Source organism: Scylla paramamosain, unplaced genomic scaffold, assembly GCF_035594125.1.
Source record: "Scylla paramamosain isolate STU-SP2022 unplaced genomic scaffold, ASM3559412v1 Contig62, whole genome shotgun sequence".
In the NCBI taxonomy this organism is placed as follows: domain Eukaryota; kingdom Metazoa; phylum Arthropoda; class Malacostraca; order Decapoda; family Portunidae; genus Scylla; species Scylla paramamosain.
In genome coordinates, this window is record NW_026973727.1 from 327,501 (window position 1) to 336,804 (window position 9,304).

A 9,304-nucleotide genomic window follows, 5' to 3' on the forward strand; every position below is an offset into this window, starting at 1 on the left:
GAGAGAGAGAGAGAGAGAGGGGGATAGTACTGAATGGAGAATTGATAGACTGGTAGTAGAAATGACTATTCTTTCCCTACCTTCTTCTTTCTCTTCTTATTTTCTCTTTCTTTGACTTTTTTTCTATCTCTCCTCTTCTTTCTGTCTTTCCCTCTATATCCTCTTCTTTTTCTTTTTCTGTGACCTATTTTTTTGTATTTTTCCTCTTTTTTCCCTCTCTTCTATTCCTTTCCCGTGATTTTTTTTCAGCCTCTGCTCTTCTTTCTCTCTCTTTTTCTCTCTTTCCTCATTTTTTTTTGTGTAGGTCTCCTCTTCTTTCCGTCTTTCTCTCGGCTTCTTATTCCATGATTCTGGACTTTTCTCTCCCTCTCCTCCTCAATGTCTAACTTCATTTTCCTCATCATCATATTTTCTGGAGTAGTATCTTGCGCGCCTCCTTCTGCTCCTTAGCCTCAGAATAAGTAAAGTTCTGACGAAGTACCACCTGCTGCCGTCAAAAAAAGTATTTCTGTTGTCTAAACTTTGCTTGGTTTCATTTTCTCTCCCCCTGAGCTACTAACCCACTGAATGGCTCCAATTTGACCTCTTGACTGTTAATGACACACGTTTCACTTCACTTGGGTTACCTTAGATAAATAACACACAGAGCCGAAATAGAACAGCAGGCCCCGGGAGGTTCCAAGCACCTCATTGTTTACGTCTTTTGAAATTATTCTCTCAGATTGCTACACATTTCCATTCGTTCGTGGCGGTGACAAGTAGATCAAAGGGTCTAGTGTAAGCTCAGTGTGTGATTTCAAAGCGCGAAGTGACATCAGCAGGAGTGATCGAGTCTCAAGTGTTTTAGTTGCCCAGTCAGAATCGTAAAGGGCAGTGTGTGTTTCTGAACATGTGGTGCTGAGATCAATTTTAGGTGGGTACTGAAAAATGCTGCGTATATTGTAAGGCGGTACAGTGTAAACGCTCCTTGCAAGGCACACCAAACTATCGGGAGTGTACTTTTATATTTGATGAAGTTAGCCTTATTTTCAACTGTTAATACAACTGTAGTTAATATAACCAGATATTAGAATTAACAGGCGCGCGAGTGTCCAGACTAGACGCAAGGGATGCTGGGGTCGCAAAAAAAGGTTAAGAAATGTTAGTCTATGGAGAGATGAAGTAGTAAGTGTCACATTGTCATTGGCAGTAAAGTGTTAACAAAGCTACAAGAAAAGAAAATCTGAACTTCGTTACACTACAAATGAGAATAAAGAATACTTGTAGCCATCCTGTCCTCGCCTGATATATAACACAAGCACAGGGAAGGAGGGACAGAAACACCTAAACAGAGAAGAGGAATAAAAATGTTAAAAGAAGAAGAAAGAAAAGAAAAAAGAAGGAAAAAATGAGGATAAAAGAAGAAAAAAAACAGTTGTTGGTACATAGATAACAAAAGAAAGTTTATACAAAAGAGGATTATCAATTATGTTACTGGAGAAAGAAAAATAAAGGAAAAAGAAGCTTAAAAAGGAAAATAAACAAAGTAGATGCATAAATAAAGAAAGGAAGTTATTACACAAAACAGAATTACAAATTATGTTGTTAGACAATGAGAAAATAAACAAAAATAAATAAAAATGTAGAAAAATGAGTTAGCATGAGAGAGAGAGAGAGAGAGAGAAAAAAAAAAGGTTGATGCATAGACATAAGAAAGGAAAGTTATTACATAAAGGAGGATGATTGATTTTTGTTCCTGTCTACACTACAGAGTCAGGAATGATTGTTCTGTCCCCACCGACAAGTTAATGTACACAGGAAGGACTGGTAAATATTAAAGGCAAACAGATAAACATGATGACTAGATAATAATGATGCAAAACAAAGAGATTACTTTTCAACAACAATCTGAGGAATTAATGTCCACAGGCAGAGCAGGTAAATGTCAAAGGTAAACAGATAAACACCAAAACAAAATAATAACACAAAAATAAGATGATTACTATTTCAGCAAAATTACAAAATGAAAACAAGTTATGATCACTTTCTCGTCTAAACAATTAGTACACACAGGTACGGCACGATACATCAAAGGTAAATATTTACACACAACAAATAAATAATAATAATAATAATAATAATAACAATAATGATAATAAAAATAATAATAAAAATAATAATAATAATAATAATAAAAATAATAATAAAAATAATAATAATAATAATAATAATAATAATAATAATAATAATAATAATAATAATTAGAAGAAGAAGAAGAAGAAGAAGAAGAAGAAGAAGAAGAAGAAGAAGAAGAAGAAGAAGAAGAAGAAGAAGAAGAAGAAGAAGAAGAAGAAGAAGAAGAAGAAGAAGAAGAAGAAGAAGAAGAAGAAGAAGAAGAAGAAGAAGAAGAAGAAGAAGAAGAAGAAGAAGAAGAAGAAGAAGAAGAAGAAGAAGAAGAAGAAGAAGAAGAAGAAGAAGAAGAAGAAGAAGAAGAAGAAGAAGAAGAAGAAGAAGAAGAAGAAGAAGAAGAAGAAGAAGAAGAAGAAGAAGAAGAAGAAGAACAACAACAACAACAACAACAACAACAACAACAACAACAACAACAACAACAACAACAACAACAACAACAACAACAACAACAACAACAACAACAACAACAACAACAACAACAACAACAACAACAACAAGGTGATTACTTTCCTAGCAACACTACCAAGAGCGAGAGAAACAAGAAGAATCAGTCTCACCTGTCCAATTAACATGCAAAGGTAAATGAGAGATAAACACTAAGGGTAGATACAACACCTGAACTAAATAATATTACAAGAACAAGGTAATTAATAATTTCCATCGCCACAAAAGGAGAACCAAGACTAATAACTTTCTCACCTAAGGAGTGAACACACACAGGTAAGGCAGGTGAGATGAAAGGTAAACACACAAATAACTCAGTAACAATCACACAGAAGGAACATTACTTATTGAATTACAAAACCCAGACAGTAAAGAGTAATATCTTTGTTCTCACCTGTGCTATTAATAAACACAGGTAGAAGAGAAGAGGACAGGTTCAATGAAAGGTAAATACATAAAGAAAAGAAAAAATGTTATAGGAAAGAGGATTATTGTCTTTTGGAAATGCACAACAAGGAGAGCAAGGAATAATAATCACTTTCTCACCTCAAATATTAATAGCCACAGGTAAGACAGATGGAATTAAAGGTAATTATATAAACAAAAAAGCAGGAAATATTACAAGAATAGAGGATTATTATTTCCTAACAATTCAATAAAAAGTAATGGATAATAACTCTCCTCTCACCTTAGCTATTAATAAACACAGATGAAGGACAACATGACAGGTGGAACTAAAGGTATGGTTACTTAAAAAATAAAAAAAAAAAGAGGACAAAAATGTTACGCGAAAGAAGATTGCTGTCTTTTTAATCTACATGGAAAAAGAGAACAAGGAATAATCACCTTGTCACTTGAAATATTAATAGCCACAGGTAAGACAGGCAGGATTAAAGGTAAATACAAAAAAAAAAAAAAAATACCAAAAATATTATACGAAAAGAGTATTATTATTTTAACTACTCATAAAAAATAAGGTAAAAAAATAACTTTGTTCTCACTAACAACACTCACAGGTAGGACAGGTAAAGTAACTCCCAAAACTATCTAATAAAAGGTTTACAGTCTGACACAATGGACGATACTATTTGGCACGTTTGGTGATTACGGTGACAACAGTTATTGTTATCATCAATACCATTACTGGTGAAAGCTTTGCATGACAGCGAGGGATGGTCCTGCTTGTCTCCGAAGCTTCCGACGAGAGAGCAGACAAAGCCAATTAGATATTACCATTACGTAATGAAGGTGAGGCCTATGAATAATTATGGAGATATCTTATTAAGTAAAGTGGACAGAAATGAAGGCTGATGCTATGACTCCTTTTATTTATTTATTTATTTTTATTTTTTTTCGCGGGAATGGAAAAAAAAAATAAAAAAAGTTGCTTCATTTATTGTATTGCCGCACTCCTACGTGAGTTGATTGAATTAATATTGCTTTTGAAAAATAATAAGTAATCATAATAGAATACTGTGAGACCCTCGGATATACGACAGGAAAACAATGAGGGACAAGATTACTGCCATTCATCTCCTTCTCTTGTGCGTATCGTTCCTTCTGCACTCAGGTATATACTCTCTCTCTCTCTCTCTCTCTCTCTCTCTCTCTCTCTCTCTCTCTCTCTCTCTCTCTCTCTCTCTCTTACACAATCCCTGTGGCCACGTCCGTAATCACACCTTCCCTTTCGTGCAAAATACTTCCCCCGCCTCGCCAGGCTTGAATGAAGGCGCGCGCACACACACACACACACACACACACACACACACACACACACACACACACACACACACACACACACACACACACACACACACACACACACACACACACACACACACACACACACACACACACACACACACACACATTTAATACACTGCAGCCTATCACGTCACTGCTTCTCCCTTATTTCCCTCCCTACCTCGACTGTCCCATCCACATCCTTATCATCGTCTATCACTGCTACTACTACGACTACCTCTACTACTACTACTACTACTACTACTACTACTACTACTACTACTACTACTACTACTACTAAAAGTGCTGCTGCTACTACTACTACTATTACTGCTTTACCTATATAGAAGATATGTTTGCAGAAAAAATGGATGAGAAATAGCACAGAGTAAAAATTGCATGCTGTTGCCTTGACACTAGCGAGCCTTCCCTCTCCCCTCTCCTCAGGGACACACACACACACACACACACACACACACACACACACACACACACACACACACACACACACACACACACCACCCTTCCACCATGCTCATCGCTACACCCTCAGCACCTCAGCCGTCACACCTACACGTTCATCCTATTACTACTACTACTACTACTACTACTACTACTACTACTACTACTACTACTAGCACTACTACTGCACACTTTCCTCAGACCTCAGCCAGCCCTTCCCCTCTGTGAGCCAGACACAAGTGGTGCAGTGTGCGTGATGGGGCCTCGCAACTTTACAACAATTCCTCTCGTGGTGACCTTGAGCGAGAAGGGTTTCGAGGGTGTAGGTAATGATGAGAGAGAGAGAGAGAGAGAGAGAGAGAGAGAGAGAGAGAGAGAGAGAGAGAGAGAGAGAGAGAGAGAGAGAGAGAGAGAGAGAGAGAGAGAGAGAGAGAGAGAGAGAGAGAATAAACAAAACAGACAAGGAAGATTTAACAGGATTACAGCCAGTGACCGGGATACACACGCATCAGCAGCACAAGAAGGTGTTGCTCTAATAAGGCGATTATTTCCTGTGGGTTGTTATGCAGAATTACCATCAGTGCAGGAAGGGTCCTAGGAAAGTCTGAGGGGAAGGGAGAAAGAAAGGTTACATTATCACGAAGAAAAAAGATGTTTCTCTTATTTTGTTGTGGTTCCAGGAGGGGGTGAGAACAAAGAAAGACACAAAGTCTGAGAAAACTACGCCTGATGAGAGAGTAAGGCGCCATGACGGTCGGAGACGCCAAATAATCGCAAGGCAAGGCTGCCACAAACACGTCAGTGACACGTCAGCCTGTCGTCCACCACGCCCTCACTGAGGCTAACGAGCCACTCAGGAGCTGCTGCAGGAGACGGACAGGCACCGGTGTGTTATATACCTGGGATTGGGGCGACTGTAATGACGTGAGGCGAGGCGAGAACAGGGCGCTAATACCCGTCTTCCCGCCCGCCTCCCTTCCTTCCTGTGTGCATGACTGACTGACTCACTGAGCGCAAGGGCATGCCAACACTTGCACGGCTACACGAACCAAGTCACTAAGTCAGGAGGTCACCAACTTGATAATGAGTCACGGTGGTGAAGGGGAAGCACCCCCGCCTCTTCCGTCCCCCCTCCTCCCTGCCCCCTTATTCCTGCCCCCTCCTTCCTCCTGGACACAGTGACTCACACATAACACACGGCCGGAGTTGTGAGGTATGATTCAAAGCCTTGCCATGCCGCTGTGCTGTTAGAGTTAGGCTGAGTTATGGTGGCACAGCCGGCGCGCCATGCTGGAAAAAAATATGACCCGAGGGCGACCAGAGGTGGAAAAACGTGGGAGAGAGGGAGGGAGGGAGGAATGAAAGGACGCACATTCATAATGGTGTCTTTTTTCAGACCCTCAATTCGATCTTACTCGTTCTTGCATTGCGCCTGACCAAGGTTCTATTTAAAACCTGTGGTCCGTAAAATCACCTACATGTGTGCCTGTGTGTGTGTGTGTGTGTGTGTGTGTGTGTGTGTGTGTGTGTGTGTGTGTGTGTGTGTGTGTGTGTGTGTGTGTGTGTGTGTGTGTTGTATTTAGAGACGATGCCTTCCCTTCCCTTCCTTCTCTATAGAGGATGCAAGACTGTACCTGTGTTTGTGTTCGCGAAGTTCACGTATGTGAACATATATGTGGCACAGTATAGCATACTATACACTCCATCACTCATTATTGTGTCATGTGCTGCAAACAACAAAACAAGTAGTCTATTATTACCTCTATCATGTGCAAAATGGCGGCTCAAATAGGAACAAGTCAGGGTGTAAACATTTGCGCTACTTGTGTCATTCTTTATTCAGGTCTGTATAAAAGCTTCGGCTTGATGGACCTGGCCTTACGTATTGAACTGTGTATGAAATGCAGAAATGCATTAATGTTACAAAAGGCAAACAAAATATATCAATCAGTCAATATTACTCAACCTCTCTCTCTCTCTCTCTCTCTCTCTCTCTCTCTCTCTCTCTCTCTCTCTCTCTCTCTCTCTCTCTCTCTCTCTCTCTCTCTCTCTCTCTCAGGCGGTCTGTTCACCACCATCCTACTTTTCGCCACTCAGCCAAAACTGAACCAAGGTATATTTTTAATTTCATGAGAACTAGGATGGGAGGAAAAAGCAGTCGATTGTCAGTGGAGGCACGGCTGAGCCTCCTGGGCGAGTGTGGCGTGGACGCCGTGAGGCTGTCCCGCCCCCGCTCGGGGGCCTGCTGTGGGAGGGGGAGGCGCTCTCTGGCCTCCTTTACCTTCCGGCAAGGGGCCGAGGGGGGGCGAAGCCCCTCGTGTCGGATCAGGCGGCCAGCCTGAATATGGACAAGCTGGCCGCCTTTGACCAGGAGACACCCATCAGGGTGCACTGCCTGGCAGGAGGCGCAACAGTCTTCTGCCAGGACCTGCCCCTGAGGGACCTCCTGGCCGGACTGAAGTACACTACGGCGGGGCGTCACGCCGTTTTGTACTTCAGCCTGGCCGGAGGTCTGGGTGTCCACGGGGGGCAGGGGCAGGGCTGCCCCGTGCTCTTTTGCAACAGCAAGAGAGTGGGCAGCCGCCCCAAGCCCCCCCAGGAGGACCAGGCTGTCCGCGTCCCAGAGGCGGGGCAGGAGGCCGGCCCCGCCCCAGAGGCTGGCCAGGTGGTGGTGGCCAGCCCGGGGCACGAGGCCGGCCACGCCCCTGAGGCTGGCCAGGTGGTGGCGGCCAGCCCAGGGCACGAGGCCTGCCCCGCCCCAGAGGCTGGCCAGGTGGTGGCGGCCAGCCTGGGACACGAGGTCGGCCCCTCCCCTGAGGCTGGCCAGGTGGTGGCGGCCAGCCCGGGGAAGGAGGCCGGACCCGCCCCTGAGGCTGGCCAGGTGGTGGCGGCCAGCCCGGGGAAGGATAGCCTGGGCCTGTGGGTCTCGGCCCCCAGCCCGGAGGAGGGGCAAAAGGAGGCCAGGAGCGCCACGACCCCCGCGGAGGACGAGGGAGCGGGGCTCGTCCTCCGAGGAGTGGGGAAGGGAGTGGTGGCCCCTTCCCCACCACCACAGCGCCAACTCCCCCAGCCAGGGAAGGCTCGCCAGGGGAGGGGCAGGGCTGGAAGCAGGTTGTCCCACGGCCTGTGGGACAACCTGCTCGCCATTGCACAGACCCTGTCCCTCACCCTGGTGGTGTACTCCGCCCTGCTGGACTACTTCCCTGACTGAGGGGGGCAGCCGGCCCCACAGGGCAGTCGGCTGCCCGGGGAGGGGGGAGGGGGGAGGGGGGAGGGGATAGGTTAGGTGGGAGGGGGGAGGGGGGAGGGGGGAGGGGATAGGATAGGTGGGAGGGGGGAGGGGGGAGGGAAGACAGCCGGGAGGGGGGAGGGAGTGCTGTCTTGGGAGGGGGGAGGGGGGGAAAGGGGTAGGTTAGGTTAGAATAGCTTAGGTTAGGTTAGCTTAGGTTAGGGTAGGGTAGGTTAGGTTAGGTTAGGTTAGGTTAGATTCGGTTAGGTTAGGTTAGGTTAGATTAGGTTAGGTTAGATTAGGTTAGCTTAGGTTAGATTCGTTAGGTTAGGTTAGGTTAGGTTAGGGTAGGTTAGATTAGATTAGGTTAGGTTAGGTTAGGTTAGGTTAGGTTAGGTTAGATTAGGTTAGATTAGGTTAGGTTAGGTTAGATTAGCTTAGATTAGGTTAGGTTAGGTTAGGATAGGTTAGATTAGGTTAGGTTAGGTTAAGCTATCAGGACAAGTAAATAACAACACCGCCGTGTGCGGCGGCCATCATGTGAGCAATGCACGTATTTTCGTGACCACCTGCTGCCTTGGCAGAGACAGAGCGAGAGAGAGGGAATCACGTTTTTTGCATGGCCAGTTTTCCTTTGTTTCTTCTTCGCATATTTTATTATTCGCATATTTATTACCAAATTACTCGAGAATGAGCCTTATTGGAAGCTAAGGGAAAATAAACTGTATGATCGAAGTATGGGAACATTAATATAAGTACTTGAAAATGTACCTTATGGAAAGTATAGGAAAATTAACCGTATGATCGAAGTAGGGGAAAATAAATAGAGCTACCTGAAAAACAACATTATTGAAAGTTATGAGAGAGAGAGAGAGAGAGAGAGAGAGAGAGAGAGAGAGAGAGAGAGAGAGAGAGAGAGAGAGAGAGAGAGAGAGAGAGAGAGAGACCTGCGCTTGGTGGCCACCGATGACGACCAACATCACCCAGCACCAGTAACGTCACTGGAGCACCGCCGGGACGTGTCGGCACTAGTGGTGTGCCACAAAACTCAGGTGCAGAGGGTCCCTCACCTTGACCCCCTGAGGCTGCTGCCACACACAGTGCAGAGGTGCACCAGAGCTGCAGCCAGTAGCGACGAGCTAGTGAAGGTGCCTCGATCTCGCTCTAGCCAACACCAGCGCAACTACACAGCCAGGACTTCCCGGCTGTGGAACATGTTCACGGCGGCCACGCCCCAAGTGCAGGACATGTCCACGC